This window comes from Nicotiana tabacum, chromosome 9 (assembly GCF_000715075.1).
Source record: "Nicotiana tabacum cultivar K326 chromosome 9, ASM71507v2, whole genome shotgun sequence".
NCBI lineage: Eukaryota > Viridiplantae > Streptophyta > Magnoliopsida > Solanales > Solanaceae > Nicotiana > Nicotiana tabacum.
This window is the reverse complement of record NC_134088.1, coordinates 10,232,041-10,260,027: the sequence shown is the minus strand read 5'-3', so window position 1 is coordinate 10,260,027 and position 27,987 is coordinate 10,232,041. Positions and strand designations below refer to the sequence as shown.

Below are 27,987 nucleotides of genomic sequence, written 5' to 3'. Positions count from 1 at the left end.
CTCTAGCTGGCTGAGCAGGTGGGGTAGCAACTGGAGCCGTAACCATAGCGTGAGAACTTTGCGGGGCACGATGTGGCTGAGAAGTCTATGGAGGTGCACCCCTCCCAAGTCTAGGGCAATCCCTCACCATATGACATGTGTCACCACACTCAAAACAAGCTCTGGGAGGACGTGGTGGCTGTGGCTGGCTCGGGCCAGGTCTGCTGGACTGACCTATGAAAGCACCCCGCACAGGAGGCGCGCTAGATACCAGTGGTGCATAATAAGGCTCCTGAGGCCTAGAAGAAGCTGGGATACCACTGGCTGCTAGAAGAGCTGAATGAATAGGGCGACTTATATAATCTCTACCATGACAACCTGCTGCTGGGGCACGGGCACCAGAGAAATGGCTCGACTCTCGAGACATCTTGGCCTCCCTCTCCTCTCTCTCCCTAGAATGCATACCCTCAATCCTCCTAGCAATGCTCACCACCTGCTGATAAGAAATATCCATCTCCAACTCACGAGCCATGCTAGACCCGATGCTGGGAATAAGGCCCTCAATAAACCGGTGAACCCTCTCGCGAACAGTGAAAACCAAGGCTGGTGCATGCTTAGCCAAACTAGTATAACAGACAGCATACTCTGAGACAGTCATAGCACCCTGGCGCAAATGCTCAAACTCTGCGCGTCATGCGTCCTTGAGGCTTTGAGGAATATACTCTCTTAGGAACAGATCTGAAAACTGAGTCCAAGTCAGTGAAGCAGCCTCATTCAGACTATCTAACTCATAGGTGCGCCACCACTCAAAGGCGGCTCCTCGAAGCTGGAAAGTAGTGAAGGAAACTGTGCTCGATCCTAATATACCCATGGTCAGAGAATGCGGTAACTCTCATCTAGAAATCGCAGAGCATCCTCCAATGCTAGACCGTTGAATATAGGAGGCTTGTACCTCTTGAACCTCTTAAGCCTCAGTTGCTCCTCCTCGGAAGCTGTTGCCCTGTCCTCGGACTGAATTGGCACTGTATGCGGTACAAGAATAATCTCAGGGACCTGCTCAACAAGCAATCACTACTCAGGAGTGCGGGCGGAGGGAGTCTATGCTCCTCCCCTAGCCTAAGATGTAGCTTCAACAAGGGGAAGCAACCCTGCCTGAGCCAGAGTGGTGTACATGCTCACGAACTGTGCCAAAGTCTCCTGAAGAGCTGGAGTAGTGGTAGCAGTAGGCATGTCAGGTGACTGAACTCCGGCTGAAACTGCTGGTGGTACCTTGGCGACAGCTCGCGTAGGTGCTCTGGCTGCACCACGTGTGCGTCCTCGGCCTCTACCTAGGCCCCAACCTCTAACGGCAGCAGTAGAGGGCGCGGGTGCCTGATCATCTCGGGTAGCACGTGTCCTCACCATCTGTGAGAGAATAGAAGACAGAAGTTTAGAATTGTGATGTCAAAATATTGCACGACAAGGAAATCAAATAAAGTGGAATTTTCCTAATAGTTACATAGCCTCTCGTAGATAAGTACAGATGTCTCCATACCGATCAACGAGACTCTAATAAACCGGCTTGTGATCCGTGACTCTTATGAACCTAAAGCTCTAATACCAACTTGTCATGACCCCGGTATGCCTTCCGTGAACCATCGTGATGGTACCTAGTACTCTACGACTAGGTAAGCCTAAATTGCGGAAGATAACCAAAATGCAGAATAAAATAAATTAAAGCAGAATGAAGAGTGATAAAATAATATTTAAAAGTGCCACTCGGCATATACAACACAACATTCTCAGAATCAAGTACACTATCCCAAAACCCGGAAACTCACGGAACCACAAGCCTTTGGATATCGACAATGTCTAACTCCAGGATATCTAACAAGGGAAAGAAATACAGAAGGGCAAATGTTTAAAAGCTAGAATAGAAAGGGACTCCTCGATCTGTGGATGCGGCAGATATACCTCGAAATCTCTAGAGCAGTCGCCTCGCCTCACGGGTGATAGGACTGAGTCGTAGTACCTGGATCTGCACATGAAAAATATGCGCAGAAGAGGCATGCGTACACCACAACGGTACTCAGTAAGTGCCAAGTCTAACCTCGGTCGGGTAGTGACGAGGAAGGTCAGGGCCCTACTGAGGTTAAATAAAATATATAGATCAACAGTATAGAACAAAACAGTATAAATAAGTATAGCAGTAAAATAACACAGGATGTACAGGACAACAACAACTATACAGAAGCAAGGTAAACACAGAAAGGAAATACAGCTCAGCACAAATAATAACAATCGGGGATCTCCCAGGATACCATCCTGTAGTCTCATATGTACATATCCAATGGATCTCCCGGGATCCTGTCCCGTAGTCCAACTCATAGTGCGTGGGGATCTACCGAAATCCCATTCTATAGTCCCAATGTAAATACCAGTACTGGGGTAATCTATCAGGTGCATTCCCGTAGTCCTATATAACTGTGCAGGGGGATCTACTGGAATCCCACATCCGTAGTCCCAAAATAAACAAACAAGGGGGAGATACCGGAATCCCACATCTGTAGTCCCAAAATAAATATACAACAACAACAGGAAAATATACAGAAATGGCAAAAAGTCATATTAAGGCAACAAGTGATTCTAGCCTAGCATGCTGCACAGAATTCAGGTAAGGTAAGTTGAGCAAATAAAGCAATTAAGTTACTTAGACATGGTTTCATGCGCTAACAACAAGCTTAATAGTGCAAGTAATAGAAACAGGAAAGGAAACATACTAGTAATTAGTTAAAGAAAACCGGATTTCCAACAATTAGCACAAGTACGCATTCGTCACCTTACGTACAAGGCATTTCAATTAGCAAATATACCAATCCTAAGGGGAAGGTCCCCCACACAAGGTTAGACAAGCCATTTATACCTCGAACCGGCTCAAAATCAGCCCGAAACCACCCTCTTGCCACAATTACTCAACTCCAAATGGCTCAAATCTATTCAATTCAATTGCATAATGTAAATAACACTTCAAGTAACTTATTCTATAAAGAAATTCGAAGCTAATACGCGAAATTAGGTAAAATGAACGCCCCTCGGGCTCACGTCTCGAAATCGGGTAAAATTTATATTTTCAGAATCCTCACATGCTCCCGAGTTCATGCATACCAAAATTATCCAAATCTAAGGTCAAATGCTTAATCAAAAGTCGAACTCTAGGCCTAAGAACTTTCTTCCAACCTTTCCCCAATTTTCATCTCCATCGGAAATTAAATGATGAATTCATGTTTGGATTAATTTATTACAAGCAAAAAGGAGTTAATAATCGTTACCCAATCGATATCTCTGAAAATCCCTCAAAATCTCGCTCAAATTCGAGCTCCCAAGCTTAAGTTTTGATAAAAATGGCTAAGCCCTCGATTTTGAACTTAAACATTCTGCCCAGGCACGTTCTTCTTTGTGAATGCGAGGCTAAGGTCGCGAACGCAATGCACTAAAGTTCCACTAGCCAGTCTCCCTCTTCGCGAACGCGACGCCTGAGCTGCAAACGCGATGATCATTTCTCTTCTCCTACGCGAACGCGAGACTGCCTTCGCGAACGCGTAGGCACAAAGTCCCACAGCCTCGCGAACATGTAAGCTCCTTGATGAATGTGAAGCGATAATTCCTCACCATCCCCAGCTACTCTTAGCGAACGCGAAGAAGAAAACCAGAACTGACTGCTGCACCATTTTTTTGCAATTCTCTAAGTCCAAAAATGACTCGTTGAGCATCCGAAACACACTCGAGGCCCCCAGGACATCAGCCAAACATGCCAACCAATCCTAAAACATCATTCAAACTTGTTCCAATCTTCAGAACAGTCAAAACAACATCAAAACACCTATTTTTCATCGGATTCAAGCCTAAGAATTCCAAAAACTCTAAAAATATGCTTTTGATCAAAAAGTCTATCAAACCTCGTCCGAATGACCTGAAATTTTGCAAACATGTCACATTCAACACTATGGAGCTACTCTAACTTCCGGAATTCCATTCCGACCCTCGCATCAAAATCTCACTATCAGATCGGAAACTTCAAAAATTCAACTTTCGGCATTTTAAGCCTAAATTAGCTATGGACCTCTAAAACACAATTCGAACACGCCCCTAAGCCCAAAATCACCCAACGGAGCTAACAGAACCATCGAATTTCCATTCCAAGGATGTCTTCACACTGTTCCGACTAGGGTCAATTTTCCAAAACTTAAGCTCTCATTTAGGGACTAAATGTCCCAAAACTCTCTGAAACTCAAAACCGAACATCCCAGCAAACCAAAATAGCAGAAATAAACTTGGGGAAAGCAGTTAATGGGGGATTGGGGTGTAAATTCTTAAGACGACCAGCTGGGTCGTCATATCAAGACCTTCTCGTTGTCTATACCATTTGACTACAAGTCTTGCCTTAAATTTATCAATAGTGCCATCATCTTTCATTTTTCTCTTAAAAATCCATTTAGAATCCAAAGGTTTATTTCCAGGAGGAAGATCAACCAATTCCCATGTATGGTTGTTCAATATGGATTCTCTTCACTATTGACTGCCTCTTTCCAAAACAATGATTCCAACGAAGACATGACTTCTTTAAATGTTTGAGGCTTATTTTCCAATAAGAAAGTCACAAAATCTGGTCCAAATGAAGTAGACATTCTTTGACATTTACTACATTTGGATCTGCCTGATTAAATATACTTTTTTTTTGTTTTTTCCCGAGGTCGTTTAGATCCTTCACCAATCGACTCACAATTCCTTTTTATACGGATATATATTTTCAAAGAACTCAGCATTATCTGATTCTATAACCGTTTTATTATGACTGTCGGGATTTTCTAATTTATGAACCAGAAATCGATATGCTTTACTATTGGTCGCATATCCTATGAAAACACAATCAACAGTTTTCGGTCCTATTTTTACCCTTTTGGGTTTAGGAACTTGCACTTTTGCCAAACACCCCCACACTTTAAAATAATTCAAGTTGGGCTTCCTTCCTTTCCATTTTTCGTATGGAATGGATTGTGTTTTACTATGGGGTACTTGATTTAGTATCCGGTTAGCCGTAAGAACAGCTTGCCCCTACAAGTTCTGTGGCAAACTAGAACTTATCAACAATGCGTTCATCATCTCCTTTAATGAACGGTTCTTTATTTCCGCAATTCCATTGGATTGGGGTGCGTAAGGGGTCGTTATTTGATGAATAATTTCATTTTCTAAATATATTTGTTCGAAAGAAGATTTATATTCACCACCCCTATCACTTGTTGTCATTTTGATTTTCTTGTTAAGTTGCGTTTCAACTTCATTTTTGTATTACTTGAATGCGTCTATTGTTTCATCTTTACTATTAAGTAAGTAAACATAGCAATATCGAGTACTATCGTCAATAAAAGTTATGAAATACTTCTTTCCACCGCGAGATGGTTATTGACTTTATGTCGCAAATATCTGTGTGAATTAAGTCTAAAGGACTTGAATTCCTTTCAACTGACTTATAAGGATGTTTAACATACTTTGATTCTACACATATTTGACATTTTGATTTGTCTCATTCAAATTTAGGCAATAATTCCAAGTTAATCATTTTTCCGCAAGGTTTTATAATTGACATGACCCAAACGTATATGCCATAATTCATTTGACTTAAGTAAGTAAGAAGAAGCTGAAATTTTATTATTATTCTCAACAACCATTACATTCAACTTGAAAAGTCCCTCAGTGAGGTAACGTTTTCCTACAAATATTTCGTTCTTACTAATTACAACCTTATTGGAAACAAAACCACACTTAAAACCATTCTTAACAAGAAGTCCAGCAAAGACTAAATTCTTCCTAATCTCGGGAACATGAAGGACATTGTTCAAAGTCACCACCTTGCCAGAAGTCATCTTCAGAAAGATCTTCCCACATCCTTCAATCTTGGCGGTTGCAACATTTCCCATAGAAAGAGTCTCTTCGGGTCCAACAGGAGCATATGTTGCAAAGGCTTCCCTAACTGCACAAACATGGCGAATGGCTCCAGAATCAATCCATCACTCCTTAGGATTTCCCACCAGGTTGCATTCAGAAAGCATAGCACACAAGTCATCAACATCTTCATGGTTTTCAACCATGTTTGCTTGACCCTTCTTCTTGTCTTTCTTCGGAGCACGACACTTCGTAGATTTGTGCCCAGCTTTCCCCAGTTGTAGCAATTTCCGTTGAACCGCTTCTTGCTTGGGTTGTTTTGCAGTCCAAAAGTCTGCTTCCTTTTTCTCATATTTTGAGAAGTATCCTCAATAATGTTTGCGCCCATTATTGTTGAGGTTCCACGACCTCTCTTTTCATCATCTTTCTTGTCCTCTTCGATTCTCAACCGAACAATGAGATCTTTAAGGGACATCTCCTTGCGTTTGTGTTTCAAGTAGCTTTTGAAGTCCTTCTAGAAAGGAGGCAACTTCTCAATCATCGCTGCTACTTGGAATGCTTCATTGATGAAAAGGCCTTCAATGAAAATTCTGTTAGTAAAAATACTAAAATTACTACTTTCAACATCAGTATTAATTCGATTTATACCTTCAGCAAGGAGATCGTGAATAATCACTTGCAATTCCTGGACTTGGGTAATAACAGACTTGCTATCTACCATTTTGTAATCCAAAAACTTAGCGGCAATGAATTTTTTCAACCCGACATCTTCAGTTTTGTATTTCTTTTCAAGCTCAGTCCACAATTCTTTTGACATCTCCATGCCACTGTAAACATTATACAAACCGTCCTCTAGTCCACTAAGAACATAATTCTTGCACAAAAAATCAGAATGCTTCAACACCTTAATCACAAGAAAGCGTTCATTCTCTGGAGTTTCATCAAGCAGAACATGAACATCTTCCTTGATGAACTTCTGCAGACTTAAAGTAGTTAAGTAGAAGAACATATTCTACTGCCACAGCTTGAAATCTAACCCAAAAATTTTTTCGGGTTTCTCCGCCGGTGCCAGTGCCGATGTTCGGCTTATCGACGCATTGGTAGTCACCATCAGAACAGTTTAGTTTCCGTTATCATTAGTCATTTCTGTAAAAGAATGACACAAACAAACGTTAAAATCATGTAGAATTTAATCTCCAACAGAGTAAAAAAATCACAAAGGTTTTAATCTCCAGAACAGTGAATATAATACAAATACAAAAAAATATTAAATTCCTTAAGCTTGTTAGTAAACTTTATTTATAAAATAGTTCTGGAGAAAATAAAATAACAAAAACAGAAATATAAATGAAACAGAAGTTAATCCGAGCCCATTGAATTCACAGTGTTTCCTTAAGGAATTTAATCCTCTCCTAGTACCCAAGGTTATGGATTATTTCCTCCCAGGATTGAACGAATTACACACCGGTGTAGTGGTACTTCAACCCAGTGTTTCAGCGAACACAAAGTTCGGTAGCAAATCACACTTACTATTGTTTTCTTTGAAGTTAAAATAATGCAGAAGAAGGAGGAGAAATTCAGAAATTCGTATGAAAATTCTTAGAGAATGGACTTGTATTTATAGCCAATGTTGGGCTGAAATCTGAAGAGGTGCAACTCTTTAGAATGACTGTTTATGCAAAACGGCCATAGCATAAATGCCATAACATAAATGGTTATTTACTCAATAATAAAGAGGAAATTGAAGAGGGTAGTTAATTTTCTGTTACAAAAATAGAAAACGAAAAATTGGAAATGGTTGGATTTTTAATATTAATATTCTTTGATTTAATATTAATAGTTTGTTATTAAAATGGATATTTAATAATATTTCTGTTAATATTTACTATTAACAAGTAAATTTGGTCCAAAAAATTAATCAATCAATCATTTGACCGAAGCCGAAGCCGAACGACGACGGCGCGAGGCTTGCCTTCTTCTCAACTCTTTAAGAGCTAGAAGAAGAGCAATTGTGTGATAACCTCTTTAAATTAAATTCCGTGTTCTGAGGCCTTGAGAAACCTCATTTAAAATTACCTCGATTTGCGAGCGCAGTCTGGGCGCGTAACCGGAAAGTTTAAATATGAAATTCTGTGAAAAATAATAAAATTTGATTATAAAATGAGTTAATTTGACTTCGGTCAACGTTTTGGGTAAACGGACCCGGACCTGTGATTCTACGATCCCGAAGGGTCCGTAGGAAAATATGGGACTTGGGCGTATGCCCGGAATCGAATTCCAAGAAATTTTTAAAAGAAATTTTTTTCTGAAATTGTTTAAGGAAAATTGAAATGAAATTTGCTTAGAACAAGATGGTATCAGGCCCGTATTTTGGTTCCAGCCCCCGGTACAGGTCTTATATAAGGTTTAAGTCATTTCTGTAAAGTTTGGTCGAAAACGGACGTCGTTCGACGTGATTCGGACCTAAATTTCTAAATTTGATACTTGATAAGTTTGAGAAAAAGTTCTTGATTTTGAGGTTTGATTCATTGTTATTGAGGTTATTTTGGCGATTTGATCGCACGAATAAGTTTGTATGATGTTGTTGAGTTAGTACGTGTGTTTGGTTTGGAGTTCCGAGGGCTCGAGTGAGTTTCGGGTAGGTTTCAGATGTTTTAGGCTTAAAACCAGAAGTTGCAGGTCTCTGAACCCCACCAGTGCGGTCCGCGATCGATCTTATGTGGTGCGCGGTGAAGGCAGTGCAGCCACGATCGGCTTTGTGCGACCCGCACAGGGCGCTGCAGTGCGGTCCGCGGTCGGTTTCGTGCAAAGCGCGGTAGAGACTTGTGCGGCCGCGGTCCATTTTGTGTGGTCCGCACATGGGGTCTGAGAAGGGTATAAATAGATGGGATTTTCAGTCATTTTCCATTTTTCAAAACCCCAAAAACATAAGAGGTGATTTTTCAAACAACATTCCTTCTCCAAATCAATTGTAAGTCGTTTTTAACTAGTTTTCTTCAATCATTAACATCTTTTAACATGATTTCAACTTAAATCAATGATTTTCATGGGGGAAATTGGGTGTTTTGAGTAGAACTTAGGTTTTTCAAAAATTGGGGATTCGGACCTCGATTTGAGGTCCGACTTCAAAACAAATCATATATTTGGGTTTTGTGGGGGAATGGGTAATCGGTTTTTGGTTCGAACCTCGGGTTTTGACCATGTGGGCCCGGGGCTGATTTTTTACTTTTGGGTAAAACTTTGGAAAGCTCACTTTCATGCATTGGGGTTGATTCATTTAGCGTTTATTGATGTAATTAAGTAATTTGTGTCTAGATACGAGCGAATTGGCGGTGGAATCAAGGGGTAAAGCTATAATTGAAGCTTGAGTTGTGTTCGAGGCATCGAGGTAAGTGTTTGGTCTAACCTTAACTTGAGGAATTAGGAGTTGTGTCCTATTTGTTATTTGTTTCTTGTTGAGTACGACGTATAGGCATGGTGACGAGTATCTATGTGTTGGTGTCAAGTATGACCGTGAGTCTTATCTTGTGATTTCCATTATCTCGTTGTATTATTCATGCCTTGGTGAAGATTTCTATTTGTTTTGTAAAGTTGTGGAAAGAGAGTTGTGACCTATGAATATTGAGGAGCGTTGGCTCCAGTTGTATAGCGAATTGTGAAAGTATAAGTGATAATCGAAACTCTAGAGCATTGGCTCGAGTTGTGAAGTGAATTGTGAAGTAAAAGTGAGAAAGAGAACAGATCATTGTGTTTCCCCCTTACCGGGCTATTGTTGAGTTGAGATTCCCTTGCATTTTGTTCTTAATTGATACTGTAGACGCTTAGGTTGATGATTCTTCGTGTTAGGTGTTGTAACAAGTTTGGTTATAGTTGGGTAGTTAGGTGTTGTAACAAGTTTAGTTATAGCTGAGGTAGTTAGCTGAGGTGTTGGAACAAGCTTGGTTATGGCCGTTTCTCCCTTGCCGGGACAGTTAACTATGATTATTGATGACTGTATATTTGGAACGGGTTGCGTGCCGCAACATATATTATATTAGGTTCGGTTATATGCCGCAACAGATATTATATTGGATCGGGTTGTACACCGCAACAGTTATATATGTGGATCGGGTTGCGCACCGCGACATATATTATATTGGATCGGGTTGCACGACGCAACAGTTATATATGTGGATCGGGTTGCACGCCACAAAAATGTTAAATGATAAGGGGTCGGGTTGCGCGCCGCAACTTAAATACTCTTAATAGTCTGTGGATGTTGTGACACCAGGTTCTGGGTAGAGGCATGTATTGACTTTCAAAACATTCTGGTTTTATATTTATATAAGATTTCCGCTAAATTTCATATTCCGTTGTTATTTAATTGTTTAGTTCCTTGTTAATCTAATTGGTAAGAAGTTTTAAAATAAAGGAGTTAATGATTTCTAAGTTCATGGCTTGCCTAGCTTCTACGAGTAGGCACTATCACGACTCCCGAAGGTGGGAAATCTGGGTCGTGACAAGATGGTATCAGAGCTCTAGGTTACATAGGTCTTAAAATTGACGGACAAGCTCAGTAGAGTCTGAGGGATCGGTACAGAGACGTATGTATTTATCCCCCAAAGGCTGTAGAGTTAGGAAAAAATTCACATTTGTTCTTTCTCATCGTGTGGTTTTGTTTCTCAATGCTAATTGAACTTCTACTTTGTTCTTTCGCAGATGGCGAGAACACGCGCTTCCTCATCTACCGCTCAGTAGCCCAAGCCCCCAGCAGTAGCTCCCACGAGGGGTATAGGGCGAGGCTGAGGCCGTGCCAGAGGCCGAGTAGGGGTAGAGCTCAGCCCCGAGCAGCAGCCCCAGTAGCGGAGCCTCAGGTTGACTTTGACGATGAGGTTCCGGCCCCAGCAGCTCTGGTGGGCCCAGCTCAGGTCCTAGAGGGGTTTATTGCTACCTAGTCCTTCAAGATGCTCTTGTCTGATTAGTGGGCCTCATGGAGAGTGTCACCTGAGCAGGTTTGCTTCCTGTAGCACCAACCGTCTCTCAAACTGGAGGAGGGGAACAAACTGCTGCTACTCGTACTCCGGAGCAGGTAGCTCCTCAAATTCAGACTCTAGCGGTTCAGCCAGTTGGAGTAGTACACCGGGGTATGGTAGCTCAGACCGGTAATGGAGCGGCTATGTCCACCTATGCTTTGTGGAGATTGGATAGGTTTACCAAGCTCTTAACTTCTACTTTTAGCGATGCATCTACTGAGGATCCCCAGGATTATCTAGACAGCTGCCACGAGGTTCTCAGGAACATGGGCATTGTTGAGACCAATGGGGTCGATTCTGCTACATTTTGCTTATTCGGATCCTCCAAGACTTGGTGGAGGGATTAGTGCTTAGCGAGACCAGTCGGATTGCCAGCCTTGACTTGGGAGCAGTTCACACAACTATTTCTGGAGAAGTTTCTCCCCATTACTCAGCGAGAGGCTTATCGGAGGCAGTTTGAGCGCCTCCAGCAGGGTTCCATGATTGTTACCCAGTATGAGACCAGGTTCATGGAATTAGCTCGCCATGCTCTTGCCATACTTCCTATCGAGAGAGAGAGGGTGAGGAGGTTTATTGATGGTCTTATTCAGCCGATTCACCTTCAGATGGCTAGGGAGGCTGGGAGTGAGATCACTTTTCAGGAGGTAGCCAATATGGCCCGTAGAGTGGAGATGGTCCTGTCGCAAGGAGGTGGTCATGGGTCGGATAAGAGGCCCTATCATTCAGGTAGATTTTGTGGTGCCTCGTTTGGAGGCAGAGATTCACATGGTAGAGGCTATCCTCCTAGGCCCTTTCAGTCAGCTCTTCAGGTCTCTCATGGTGCTTCAGGTAGTCGTGGTTCGTAGATGCAGTATTCCGATTAGCAGTCCTACAGTGCACCACCAGCTCCTATCAGTGCACCGCCGCTCCAGAGTTTTCGGGGTGGTCATTCGAAGTCAGTCTCAGTTTCCTCAGCCACAGCACTCAGGTGGATGTTTTGATTGTGGTGAGTATGGTTATATCAGGAGGACTTGCCCGAGGTTGGTGGGTACTCAGTCGCAGCAGCAGGGTTCTCATGCTATGGTCCAGGCACTAGGTGCTCCACAGACCGCCCAGCCAGCTAGAGGTGGGGGTAGATGTGCTAGAGGTGGAGGTAGAGGATTTAAAGGTAGATCCCAGACCGCTAGAGGTGGAGGCTAGCCAGCTGCAGGCCATCCCAGATATAGAGCCCAGGGTGGTAGGACCACCCCTTATGTTATGCTCTTCTAACAAGGCCCGAGGCTGTGGCTTCAGATGCGGTTATCACAGGTACTATTCTGGTTTGTGATAGAGATGCTTCAGTGTTATTTGATCCAGGGTCTACCTACTCGTATGTGTCATCTTATTTTGCATCATATCTGGTTATGCCTAGTGATTCATTGAGCATTCTCGTTTATATGTCTACACCGGTAGGTGATTCTATTGTAGTTGATTGAGTCTATCGTTCTTGTATTGTGGTGATTGGGGGTCTTGAGACTCGTGTGGATTTGTTGCGTTTAGACATGGTCGATTTCGATGTTATATTGGGGATGGACTGGTTATCACCTTACCACGCTATCTTGGACTATCATGCCAAGACTGTGACCTTATCTTTAACGGGTATGCCTCGTTTAGAGTGGAGAGGGACTCCTAGTCATTCTACCCATAGTGTTATCTCTCATGTGAAGGGTCGGCGTATGATCGAGAAGGGGTATTTGGTCTATTTGTCATATGTTCATGATTCTAGTGCCGATGTTCCCTCTATTGATTTTGTGCCCATTGTTCGACAGTTTCTTGATGTTTTCCCTTCAGACTTGCCGGGTATACCACCCAACAGGGATATTAATTTTTGCATTGATTAGGCTCCGGGCACTCAGCCCATTTCTATCCCGCCGTATCGTATGGCCCCGCTTGAGTTGAAAGAGTTGAAGGAGCAATTTCAAGACTTGCTTGAGAAGGGTTTCATTAGGCCGAGTATTTCGCCTTGGGGTGCACCGGTGTTGTTTGTTAAGAAGAAGGACGGATCGATGAGAATGTGTATTGATTACCGGCAGTTGAACAAGGTTACAATCAAGAATAAGTATCCATTGCTGAGGATCGATGATTTGTTTGATCAGCTTCAAGGTTCCAAGGTGTTTTCAAAGATTGATTTGAGACCTGGCTACCATCAGTTGAGGATTAAGGCATCCGATGTCACTAAGACAGCTTTCCGCACTCGGTACGGACATTATGAGTTCTTGGTCATGTCATTTGGGTTGACCAATGCCCCAACAACTTTTATGGAGTTGATGAACCGAGTGTTCAGGCCTTATTTAGACTCCTTCGTGATAGTCTTCATTGATAATATTTTGATATATTCCCGCAGCCAGGAGGAGCACGAGCAACATATTAGAATGGTTCTTCAGACCTTAAGGGATAGTCAGTTATATGATAAGTTCTCGAAGTGTGAGTTTTGGTTGAGTTCAGTTGCATTTCTGGGTCATGTTGTAGTGGCAGAGGGTATTCAGGTTGATCCAAAGAAGATTGAGGCAGTCAAGAACTGTCCTAGACCATTGTCAGCTACAGAGATTCGGAGTTTTTTGGGATTGGCAGGCTACTACCATCAGTTTGTGGAGGGGTTCTCATCTATCGCAACCCCGATGACCAGGCTGACACAGAAGGGTGCCCAGTTTAGATGGTCAGATGAGTGTGAGGCAAGCTTCCAGAAGCTCAAGACAGCTCTGACTACAGAACCGGTGTTGGTTTTGCCCACAGGTTCAGGGCCTTATACAGTTTATTGTGATGCATCTCGTATTGGGCTTGGTGCGGTGTTGATGTAGGATGGCAAGGTCATTGCCTATGCTTCACGACAGTTGAAGATTCATGAGAAGAACTATCCGGTTAACGATTTGGAGTTGGCAGCCATTGTTCACGCATTGAAGATTTGGAGGCATTATCTATATGGCGTGGCATGTGAGGTGTTCACGGATCACAAGAGTCTCCAATATTTGTTCAAGCAAAAGGAGTTGAATTTGAGATAGGGGAGGTGGTTGGAGTTGTTGAAATATTATGATATCACTATCTTATATCATCGGGGAAAGGCCAATATGGTGGCCGATGCGTTGAGTAGGAAGTCAGCCAGTATGGACAGTCTTGTTTATATTCTGGTTGGTGAGAGACCGCTTGCTTTGGACGTTCAGGCTTTGGACAATCAGTTCATGAGGTTAAATATTTCTGAGCCTAATCGTGTATTGGCCTGCACGGTCGCTCGTTCTTCTTTATTGGAGCGTATCCATGATCGGCATATGATACCCATTTGTGTGTCCTTAGAGACACGGTGCACCTCGGAGGTTCCAAGCAGGTTACCCTAGATGATGATTGAGTTTTGAGATTGCAGGGTCGAGTTTGTGTGCCTAATGTGGATGGCCTCCGAGAGTTGATTTTAGAGGAGGCCCATAGCTCCCGATACTCTATTCATCCGGGCGCCGCGAAGATGTATCAGGATTTGCGGTAGCATTACTGGTGGCGGAGAATGAAGAAGGATATCATTGCACATGTAGCTCGGTGTTTGAATTGTCAGCAGGTTAAGTACGAGCATCAGAGGCCTGGTGGTTTATTTCAGAGGATAGAGCTTCCCGAGTGGAAGTGGGAGCGAATCACTATGAATTTTGTTGTTGAACTTCCGTAGACTCGGAGGAAGTTCGACGCAGTGTGGGTCATTGTTGATAGGCTGACCAAGTCAGCACATTTCATTCCTGTGGCAGTCTCCTATTCATCCAAGAGGTTAGCTGAGATCTATATTCGGGAGATTGTTCGCCTTCATGGTGTGCCTGCATCTATCATTTCGGACCGAGGTACACAGTTTACCTCACGTTTCTGGAGAGTATTTCAGCGAGAGTTGGGCACCCATGTTGAGTTGAGTATAGCATTTCATCCTCAGACGGACGGGCAGTCCGAGCGGACTATTCAGATTTTGGAGGATATGCTCCGAGCTTGTGTTATTGACTTTGGAGGTTCATGGGATCAGTTCTTGCCTTTGGCAGAGTTTGCCTACAACAACAGCTACTAGTCGAGTATCCAGATGGCTCCTTATGAGGCTTTATATGGTAGGCGATGTCGATCTCCGGTTGGATGGTTTGGGCCGGGAGAGGCTCGATTGTTGGTTACGGATCTGGTTCAGGAGGCTTTGGACAAGGTCAGGATTATTCAGGATAGGCTTTGTGCAGCTCAGTCCAGGCAACAGAGTTATGCAAACCGAAAGGTTCGAGATGTGGCTGTTACGGTGAAAGAGCGGGTATTGCTCTGAGTGTTGCCTATGAAGGGCGTAATGAGATTTGGGAAGAAGGGTGAGCTTAGCCCTAGGTTCATTGGCCCGTTTGAGATTCTTGATCGAGTAAGAGAGGTGGCTTATTGACTTGCATTGCCACCGAGCTTATCAGTCGTGCATCCAGTGTTTCATGTGTCCATGCTTCGAAAGTATCACAGCGATCCATCCCAAGTGTTAGATTTCAGCACTGTCCAGTTGGACAAGGACTTGTCTTATGAGGAAGAGCCGGTAGCTATTCTAGACCGGCAGGTTCGTCAGTTGAGGTCGAAGAGTTTTCCTTCTGTTCGTGTTCAGTGAAGAGGTCAGCCTCCTGAGGCATCGACTTGGGAGTCCGAGTTCGACATGTGAAGCCGTTATCCCTACCTTTTCCCCGACTCAGGTACTTCCTTTTTCTGTTCATTCGAGGACGGACAATTATTTTAGAGGTGGAAAATGTGATGACCTTGCTTTAAATTAAATTCCATGTTTTGAGGCCTTGAAAAACCTCATTTAAAATTACCTCGATTTGCGAGCGCAGTCCGGACGCGTAGCCGGAAAGTTTAAATATGAAATTCTGTGAAAAAAATAAAATTTAATTATAAAATGAATTAATTTGACTTCGGTCAATGTTTTGGGTAAACTGACCCAGACCCGTGATTTGACGGTCCCGGAGGGTCCGTAGGAAAATATGGGACTTGACGTATGCCCGGAATTGAATTCCGAGGTCCCAAGCCCGAGAAATGAATTTCTAAAAGAAATTGTTTTCTGAAACTGTTTAAGGAAAATTGAAATGAAATTTGGTTAGAACATAATGGTATCGGGCCCGTATTTTGGTTCCAGCCCCCGGTACAGGTCTTATATAAGGTTTAAGTCATTTCTGTAAAGTTTGGTTGAAAAAGTCATTATTGAGGTTATTTTGGCGATTTGATCGCACGGATAAGTTCGTATGATGTTGTTAACCAGAAGTTGCAGGTCTCTGAACCCCACCAGTGCGGTCCGCGATCGACCTTATGTGGTGCGCGGTGAAGGCAGTGCGGCCACGATCGGCTTTGTGCGACCCGCACAGGGCGCTGCAGTGCGGTCCGCGGTCGGTTTCGTACGGAGCGCGATAGAGACCTATGTGGTCGCGGTCCATTTTGTGCGGTCCGCACAGGGGGTCTGAGAAGGGTATAAATAGACGGTATTTTCAGTCATTTTCCATTTTTCAAAACCCCAAAAACATAAGAGGCGATTTTTCAAACAACCTTCCTTCTCCAAATCAATTGTAAGTCGTTTTTAACTAGTTTTCTTCAATCATTAACATCTTTTAACATGATTTCAACTTCAAATCAATGATTTTCATGGGAAAAATTGGGTGTTTTGGGTAGAACCTAGGTTTTTCAAAAATTGGGGATTCGGACCTCGATTTGAGGTCCGATTTAAAAACAAATCATATATTTGGGTTCGTGGAGGAATGGGTAATCGGGTTTTGGTTCGAACCTCGGGTTTTAACCATGTGGGATCGAAGGCGATTTTTGACTTTTGAGTAAAACTTTGGAAAGCTCATTTTCATGCATTGGGGTTGATTCATTTAGCATTTATTGATGTAATTAAGTAATTTGTGTCTAGATACGTGCGAATTGGCAGTGGAATCAAGGGGTAAAGCTATAATTGAAGCTTGAGTTGTGTTCGAGGCATCGAGGTAAGTGTTTGGTCTAACCTTAACTTTAGGGATTAAGAGTTGTGTCCTATTTGTTATTTGTTTCTTGTTGAGTACGACGTATAGGCATGGTGATGAGTATTTATGCGTTGGTGTCAAGCATGACCGTGAGTCTTATCTTGTGATTTCCATGATCTCGTTGTATTATTCATGCCTTGGTGAAGATTTCTATTTGTTATGTAAAGTTGTGGAAAGAGAGTTGTGACCTATGAAAATTGAGGAGCGTTGGCTCCAGTTGTATAGCGAATTGTGAAAGTATAAGTGATAATCGAAACTCTAGAGCATTGGCTCGAGTTGTGAAGTGAATTGTGAAGTAAAAGTGAGAAAGAGAAGAGATCATTGTGTTGCCCCCTTACCGGGCTATTGTTGAGTTGAGATTTCCTTACATTGTGTTCTTAATTGATACTACAGACGCTTAGGTTGATGATTCTTCGTGTTAGGTGTGTAGCAAGTTTGGTTATAGCTGGGTAGTTAGGTGTTGTACCAAGTTTAGTTATAGCTGAGGTAGTTAGCTGAGGTGTTGGAACAAGCTTGGTTATGGCCGTTTCTCCCTTGCCGGGACAGTTAACTATGATTATTGATGACTGTATATTTGGAACGGGTTGCGTGCCGCAACATATATTATATTGGATTGGGTTGCAAGCTGCAACAGATATTATATTGGATCGGGTTGCACGCCGCAATAGTTATATATATGGATCGGGTTGCACGCCACAACAGTTATATATGTGGATCGGGTTAGACGCCGCAACAATGTTAAATTATAAGGGGTCGGGTTGCGCACCGCAACAGTATTGTCATTGTATTGATTGTAGACATCGAGCGTTCTTTCATACTTTATTAAGTTTCTAATAGAATTGATATGTTTCCCTGAAGCATGTTTCCCCCTCCCCTTTAAATTGTTATTACCTGTTTATATTTCCGTTGTATATTATATAACTGCACAGGTTTATCTGGGGTCTGGTTCTAGCCTCGTCACTACCTCGCCGGGGTTAGGCCAGACATTTACCAGCACATGAGGTCGGTTGTGCTGATACTACATTCCGCACTCTGTGCAGATACCAGAGCGGCACTTGATCAGCAGCAGTAGGGGAGCCAGCCTTCAGTCTACCGAAACACCGAGGTGGTCTTGCAGACGTCCGCAGGCCTAGCGTCTCCTCTATCTTATTTATATTCTGTTATCTCAAGTATTCGAGACAAACAGTGTTATATTTCTTTCAAACGGTTGTATTTAGTACTCTTAGTAGTTCGTGGATGTTGTGACACCAGGTTCTGGGTAGAGGCATGTATTGACTTTCGAAACATTCTGGTTTTATATTTATATAAGATTTCCGCTAAATTTCATATTTCGCTATTATTTAATTGTTTAGTTCCTTGTTAATCTAATTGGTAAGAAGTTTAAAAATAAAGGAGTTAATGATTTCTAAGTTTATGGTTTGCCTAGCTTCTACGAGTAGGCGTCATCACGGCTCCCGAAAGTGGGAAATTCGGGTCGTGACAAATTGCTTATATACCCATTAAAAACCTCTTCCTCTTTCAATGTGGGAAAATATTCCTTCATCAAGGAGGGAATCTCAAATATTTCATTTTCCCTCCATTTCTCATTCACCCTCTTTTAAACATTAATATATTTAAAAAAACCAACAGGAATTAATGCATGGATTCAAGCTCGTATTCCAATACAAAAATTGGTTCTTGGAATTCCATTTTATGGCTATGCGTGGTGATTGGTTAACGCGAATATTCACGGTCTCGAGGCGCCTATTATCGGAAAATTAAATATTGGTGCAGTCGATGATGGGTCGATACTTATAACCGAATTAAGAATTATATAATGCAGAATCGCTCCACAACTGTGTATAATGCCACCATTGTTGGAGATTATTGTTACTGTGGAAATAATTGGATTAGCTATGATGCTACACAAAGTGTTAGAAATAAGGTTACATATATTAAAGGTAGAGGATTGCTTGGTTATTTTGCATGGCAGGTTGCAGGGGATCAAAATTGGGTACTTTCTCGTACAAGTTATTTTTTTTAAAATTTATTTTTATATGGATAACACGTAATTTTGTCGAATTTCCTTGGTTTTATTAAAAAATGGTAAATAGGAGATTTTATTTATTACTAAGTAGTACCGTAAAATAAATTAAATGTTCTATTGGGATCATCATTAATAAAACTAAAATAGTTATTTGCAACATACCACGATATTTAAGTGCTTTTGAGTAACAGGAAAAAAATTCAAACTTTATTTTCTTTATTTTCTTTAGCATTTTTGTAGTTAATTGTCAAAATACGTCATTTTTATTAGTGAATATTTTCTCATTAAATTCCTAGGAATGCATGACTATTCTATTTGGACGATAGTTTTGTTAAATTTGATACATTATCAATGTTTTTAAAGTACTATAGTTCATGTATTGTATAGACTTATCGAGTATAGAATAAAGAGACCAACAAGGGTTATGGTGGAGTGGTAAGTACTCCTTCATCCTTAACCAGAGTTCTCGAGTTCTAGCCCCTGGGTATGAAGTCGCCTTTATTAGGGAGTGCTTTAACTCCAATGTGGGACTTCTCAGCGCGAATCCGGATTTAGTCGGGCCCCAATGTGGTAAGTACTCCTCCACTCTTAACCAGAGGTCTCGAGTTCGAGCCCCTAGGTATGGAGTCGCCTTTATTAGGGAGCGCTTTACCCCCAATGTGGGACTTCTCGGCGCGAATCCGAATTTAGTCGGGCCCCAATATGGATACCGGACACCGAATGGGAAACAAAAAAAGAGAGTATAGAATAAAGTTACTTATTTTTCTTATGAATAAAATAGCTCTATTTTCGAAAATAATCGACTGGACTAGAGGGATCCATACGATAATCATATTATAGCATTTTCCTATGCTAACCTAACTAGTATTGTTACCCGCGCGATGCGCGAACACAAATTATGTCAAATTGTAATCTAGGTTGTTTGAATCATGTGCAAATAACCTTCAAAATATAAACCTTTCATATAAAAATTATATAACATTAGATATTAATTTTGAAGCAAGATATGAAATTATTATTCAAATCTCGTAGTAGACAACTTTTATTTTATTTGTAGCAACCTAATCCCTTGATTTTAGTACTTGTATTTTGTTTCGGTGTCAATATTAAAAAATACTAAATATGTCATGTTGTGATTTGTGTTGTTTGAGCACATTATATCATATTATTTTAAGAAAATTTTTACGATCACTTTGTTTTTGACTGAAAGTCAAATATGTGCAAATTCTTTTTTATTTTTGTTGTTTTCTTATAGTTATTGTATTATTTATTATTTAATATTATTATACTGTCATATAATTTTTTATTAGCTTAATAACTTAATTAATATCTTGCTTATTATCTTTTTAATAGTCTTTAATAAATATAAATATTTTATTCTTGAAATTTGATATATTTTTATGCTTGTATCCTCTTATTCGAAATTTTTTAATCATTTAAATTTATCAGTAATATTTTTAAATATAATTTAATTATTTGATTTATTTATTTTTCAATTAATTTAAATTATAAATCACACTACCTTTTATTTTTTTATACATCTCTTCCCTACTATATTTTAAATAGTTTTTATATTAATATTTTACCTATAACCAAAATGATATCATATTTTTATTTTAAATTGTAACTTTGAATTAGTCTAAAATATTAATACATAAGTTATTTGATTATTACGTTCTAAATATATTGAGTTCTCTTATAATTATTTTTGAATTAGATGCAGTTAAATTTTCTTTTCTTTTTAGCTTTACGATAAAAATTTAATTTTTAATTATAATTAGTAAAATTACCTATATTAGAAACTAATTTATATTTTTAAAATTTTAATTTAATCATAGAAAAATATTTCTTAATTGTTTGAACACATTATATCTAAATATTATAGTAATATTTTTACTATTTTATTTCTTTACATGATATTTTCAAAAATTTAAAAACTTATGAAATAAAAAAAATATCATCTTAAATTTAAATAATTCTTATCATTCTATGTTGTATATTGGACCTCATTTTCAAAATATTATGTTATGCTTTCAAACTTAAACTAATTGCACTCAATTCAGATATTAATCATAGGAAAATATTTTCTTAATTGTATGAACACATTATATCTAAATGTTGTAGTAATATTTTCACTGTACATTTTATTTCTTTACATAAATTTTTCTTTTTTAGTTTTAAGATTCAAATTTAATTTCTAATTTTCATTAGCAACTATATTATGTATTTTTAAATATGTATTTGTTTTTTTATTTTTCATAAATAAGACTTCAATTTTGTGGTATTCTCCATAGTTTGAGCATTCTCATCATAGTTTTAAGAACTTTCTAATCTCAAATTCAAATAGTCTTTCCCTTTCTTTCTAATAGTAAATTTTTAATAATTTAATATAATTTTGCTATTTTTTAATCTAATATATAGTTTTATTACGTTTTATGTGTCTTTTCATTAATTTGTAACTTTATTTAATATCATTATCACTACTATTCTTTATATAATATAGATAAATATATATAAATTTTTGTAATCATAAAATAAATATTTATTTTGTTTTAAAAATATTTCTCGAAAATTTAAAAAAAATTAAGTTTTGATAATATTTTTAAGTATTGTATATTTACATTTATTTTATTTTCTAAACTTATGATTTACAAATTTCCTCACATTATCTCTAATTTATTTTTATTATTCAATATTTTAGTTTTTGATTTTATCTATTAGACTTGAGTTATGTGGACTTATCCATATTATGATTTTTCTTATCATAATATAAAAAACTTTCTCATCTCAAATTTAAATAAGTTTTACCCTTTTCTCTATAATAAAAAATCTGAATTTTTATATTTTATTAAATTTTTTGTAATCATAAAATAAATATTTATTTTGTTTTAAAAATATTTCTCGAAAATTTTAATTTTTTTTAAGTTTTAATAATATTAATAAGTATTGTATATTTACATTTATTTTATTCTCTATACTTATGATTTACAAATTTTCTCACTTTATCTCTAATTTATTTTAATTATTCAATATTTTAATTTTTGATTTTATCTATTAGACTTGAGTTATGTGGACTTATCCATATTATGACTTTTCTTATCATAATATAAAAAACATTCTCATCTCAAATTTAAATAAGTTTTACCCTTTTCGCTATGATAAAAAATCTGAATTTTAATTTTTCCTCTATTTATTCTTTATTTTTAATATTATATTATTCAATAAATAATATTATTACATTGTCATGTGAATTTTTAATAGCTTATTTGACTTTAATATCTATTTCTACCACACTCATTCAAATATAATATTGATAAAAATTTAAAAACTTTCTCATCTCAAATTCAAATAATTTTTATCATTCTATTTTTTAATTTGGACCGCATTTTAAAAAAGTATGTTATGCTTTCAAATTTAAACAAACTGCACTCAATTCAAATATTAATCATAGAAAAATATTTTCTTAATTATTTAAACACATTATATCTAAATGTTGCAGTAATATTTACGTATAAAATATTCGTTTGCATGATTTATCAATATTAATATGACTTTGTTACTCTTGCAATTAAAATATTTTTTCTTGATCATTTAATTTTTTTACCTTATAAATAATTTGTATACTTTAGGTAAGATCTTAATTTGCTGCTTGAATTTATTTAAGTTTTAAACTCAATAAACTTTTAACATCATAAGTAAATTTAAGTTTTATTTTATAGCTCCAAAGTACAAATAGTCATAGCTTATCTCAATTTATGTCTTTCTATATTTTTTATTTTTTTATTCTAATTTTTTAATTAATTTTTTACCTCCATATTTCTAGCTAATATAGAAGAAAATCTATGAGTGAATCAATATATATATATACACACACAAATATACATATAAATATAAATATAGACATATAAATATAAATATAGATATAAAGATTGGATTTGTCTAAGATCTATTTGGATTATGTATAAGATTTATTAAACTACTTTCATTAATTATGTTTCCATTTATAATTTTTAATTATTAATGTTGTCCTAAAATTGCTAAGTGGCTTCATTTTAGCTTGTCACTTGGCTTAACCACAATGCATATTACTCTTCTTTTAATATAATATCGATTATTAATACCCACGCGATGCACGGACAAATCATTTCAAATTGTAATGTATGTTGTTTGAATCATGTACAAATAACCTTAAAATATATATCTCTCAGATAAAAATTATATAACATGAGAATTTAATTGTGAACCAGGATATGAAATTATTTATCAAATCTCGTAGTAGACAACCAATCTTTTTAACTTATATTTGTAGCAACCTAACCCTTTGATTTTAGTACTTACATTTCGTTACGTTGTCGATATAAAAGAATACTAAACATGTCATATTGTGATTTGTCTTGTTCGAGCACATTAGATCATATTATTTTAATAAAATTCTTACAATCACTTTATTTTTATCAGGAAGTCAAATATGTCTTATTCATCACATCATTTTTACGTAAATTCCTTTTTTTTTGTTCTTTTCTTATAGTTATTATATTATTTAATATTTCATATTATTATACCATCATATAAATTTTTGTTAGCTTATAATTAAATTAATGTCTTGCTTATTATCCTTTTAATAGTATGTGATAAAAATAAATGTTTTATTCTCGAAATTTGATATACTTTATGCTTTTATCCTCTTATTCATAATATTTTAATCATTTAAATTTGTCAGTAATATTTTGAAATATAATTAATTATTTTATTTTATCTATATTAAAATTAATTTAAAGTATAAGTATCCTCACACTACCTCTATTTTCTTTTTAATATACATTCTCTTTCCTACTATAAATGTTAATTTGTTTTATATTAATATTTTACCTATAACCAAAATAATGTCATATTTTGTTTTAAATTGTAACTTTTAATTAGTCTAAAATATTAATACATAAGTTATTTGATTATCATGTTCCAAATGTATTGAGTTCTCTTATTATTAATTTTGTATTAGATGCAGTTAAATTTTCTTTATTTTTTAGCTATAAGATAAAATTTAATTTTAATTTTAATTTTCATTATTAAGATTACCAATATTAGAAATTTATTTTATATTTTTAAAAATTTATTTAATCATAGAAAAAAATTCTTAATTTTATGAACACATTATTTCTAAATATTGTAATAATATTTTTACTATCATTTTAATTCTTTACGTAATATTTTTTTTTAAAAAAAAAAACAATTCCTCTCAAACTCAAATAATTCTTATCATTTTATTTTCTAAATTGCGCCACATTTTCAAAAATTTATGCTATGCATTCAAACTCAAACTAACTGCACTCGATTCAGATATTAATCATAAGTCTAAAATATTAATACATAAGTTATTTGATTATCATGTTCCATATGTATTGAGTTCTCTTATAATTAATTTTGTATTAGATGCAGTTATTTGTTCTTTTTTAGCTATAAGATAAAATTTAATTAATTTTCATTATTAATATTACCAATATTATAAATTTATTTTGTATTTTTAAAAATTTATTTAATCATAGAAAAAAATATTCTTAATTTTTTGATCACATTATTTCTAAATATTATAATAATATTTTTACTATCATTTTAATTCTTTACGTAATATTTTCAAAAACAAAATCTCATCTCAAACTCAAATAATTCTTATCATTTTATTTTCTAAACTGGACCACATTTTCAAATAATTATGCTATGCATTCAAACTCAAACTAACTGCACTCGATTCAGATATTAAACACAGAAAAATATTTTCTTAATTGTTTGAACATATTATATCTAAATGTTGTAGTAATATTTTAACTGTCATTTTACTTCTTTACATAAATTTTTTTCTTTTTTAGTTTGAAGATACAAATTTAATTTTTGTAAAATTACCTATATTAGAAATTGATTTTATAATTTAAAATTTTATTATTTATTATTATTTTATTTTTCTTAAATAAGACTTCAATTTCATGGTATTATTCATAATTTGAGCATTCGCATCGTAGTTTTAAGAACATTCTAATCTTAAATTCAAATATTCTTTTCTTTTCATTTCTAATAGTAAATTTCTAATAAGTTAACATAATTTTCCTATTTTTTAATCTAATTTATAGTCTTATTATGTTTTATGGATTTTCATTAACTCGTAACTTTATTTAATATCATTCTCAACTACTTTCTTTAATAACATATAAGATAAATATATAATTTTCTAAAAATATTTATTTTGTTTCAAAAATATTACTCGAAAAGTTTAAATTATTTAAAATTTAATAAATTTTTTAATTATTGTATATTTACTTTATTTTATTTTCTAAACTTATGATTTATAAATGTCCTTACATTATCTCTAATTTATTTTTACTGTTCAATATTTTTAGTTTTTTTATTTTACTATTAGACTTGGGTTATATGGACTTATATTATGACTTTTCTTATCATAATATAAAAAACTTTCTCATCTCAAATTTAAATAAGTTTTACACTTTTTCCTATGATAAACAATCTTAGTTTTTTCTATTTATTCCTTATTATTGATTTTATATTATTCAATACCTAATATTATTACATTGTCATGTGAATTTTTATTAGCCTGTTTAAATTTAATATCTATTTTTACCACACTTATTCTAATATAATATAGATAAAAATTAAAATACTTTCTCATCTCAAATTCAAATAATTTTTATCATTATATTTTCTTAACTGGACCATACTTTCAAAAAATTATGGTATGCTTTCAAACTTAAATTAACTAAACTCAATTCAAATATTAATCATAGAAAAATATTTTCTTAATTGTTTGAACATATTATATCTAAATGTTGTAGTAATATTTACGTATAAAATATTCTTTTGCACGATTTATCAATATTAATATGAATTTATTTTTCTTGTTATTAAAATATCTTTTGCTGATTATTTAATTTTTCTCTTACCTTATAATTAATTTGTATACTTTATGTAAGATCTTATTTCGCCGCTTGAATTTATTTACTTTTAAACTCAATAAATCTTTAATATCTTAAGTAATTTTTAGTTTTATTTTATATTTAACTTACTCCAAGGTATAAATAGTCATAGGTATCTCAACTTACGTCTTTATATATATATATATATATATATATATATATATATATATATATATATATATATATATATATATATATATATATATATATATATATTCTATTATAGTTTTTAATTAATTTTTCACCTCCATATTTCTAGCTAACATAGAAGAAAATCTATGAGTGGATCAATATATAGATATAAATATAGATATAGATATTGATACAAATATACATATAAATTTATATATATATATATATTAGATTTGTCTAGATCTATTTAGATTATGTATAAGATTCATTAAACTACATCCATTAATTATGTTTCTATATAATTTCTAATTATTAGTGTTGTCCTAAAATTGCCAAGTGACTTCATTTTAGCTTGCCACTTGGCTTAACCACAATGCATACTATTCTCCTTTTAATATAATATAGATAGATGCATACTACTCTCCTTTTAATATAATATAGATTAGCTTTTAGAGATTTTCACTTAGGTTTATATCGATCTTTTGTAAATAAAAAATATATGATATTCAAAAAGTATATGAAAATAAGGAAAGTTACTAATATTTGGTTTCCTAAAAACCTTTATGAAAATTTCTTTCTTTTGTTTGGATGAAATTGCAGGAGTAAATAACAATATTATTGTTTTGGAATTATTAGATAATTGACTTCTCAATTAATTTCAATTGCTTTATGTTCTTTGTTTTTATATTTACCCCACATTTTTTTTTTTTGCAGCTTCACAAACTTGGGGAATGACATTTCAAGAGATGAAGTGATGGCTTACGTAATTGTGCTTGTAAAGTATCCTACTTATAATATGGTGACAGATATATGACATAAATAAAATAAATAATAAATTGTGTTCTCCAATTTTATTTTCTACTAATAATATATTTCTTCGTCCCAAAATAGTTGATGTTTTTTGTTTTTCGATATTATTTCCCCATTTTCGCATGAGAAAATAATATTATAATTTTGTTATTTTCCGCCAATGTATGTAATTTAAAACATTTTTTTACAAAAAAGAAATCTAAATTAAATCTTTACACACAGTTGGCCTTTTAATCAAATATAAAACTTATTTATCTAAATTAGTTGCATAACCAAATTTAAACGAGATATGCCCATAATAATATATCAAAGCAACTGCACCATCATCAATGGAAAGTTTAATAATTGAAAAATAAGTTGAGGTAAAAAGAACATATTTGAAAAAGACTTAATATTTAAATCACAAATTTGTCACATTAGTTGTCAATTAATTGGAAAAGATTTTACTTACCTTTCCAGAATTGTTCAAATAATATAATTTACTTTAGTCAAGTCCTTGTATTGACTTAGCATAGCATGCACTGCGGCAGCTAAACTTTGACTAAAGCAGCCATTAATGGAAAATAAAGAAACGCGAGCGACATATTTCGCCATTTTCTACGTGAAAGTCTTTCCGCATCTGAGACTCGAACACCAAACTTCTTACAACTCTTAATGATATGAGAATCGCACGTGAAAATCTAATCGACATATAAGTAGAACAATTTTGATCATGTAAAGGCAATATATAAATAGAGGGTTTGGATAGAAGATCTTCGCGAGACAGTCGGAAATAAGGCGGACATAGTGAACGCACTCCTAGAATGAGTCTTTTGGCGACTCTCTCTCAACACAAAGAAAGAAGAGATGAAAGCCATAAGACCTTCTCCCTCTTGGAAACAGGCTAACCAAAAGGGGGCACTTTTTCCATTTTACTTTTTTGAAATTTTCCGCTTTCTTGCCTTATTAACCACTCGCTTGATTAGGGCGATGGCTCCCCTTTCCCTTCAATTTTTTGATTCCCACGAAAGAAACAATGTATACACAAGTTTAACTTTTATAAGTTGAAAATAATTTTACACTATGATATCACTTAATACCTATGTTAAGATTAGAGTTGCATTGTAATTATTTAACTAGTAACCGCATTT

General features: G+C 35.8%; 1 pseudogene; it reads left to right on the top strand.

Moving 5' to 3' along the window:
* Positions 1 to 26,802, top strand: part of LOC107775570 (class V chitinase-like) — a 35,908-nt pseudogene extending 9,106 nt beyond the window's left edge.
* Positions 26,803 to 27,987: the final 1,185 nt, after the last annotated feature.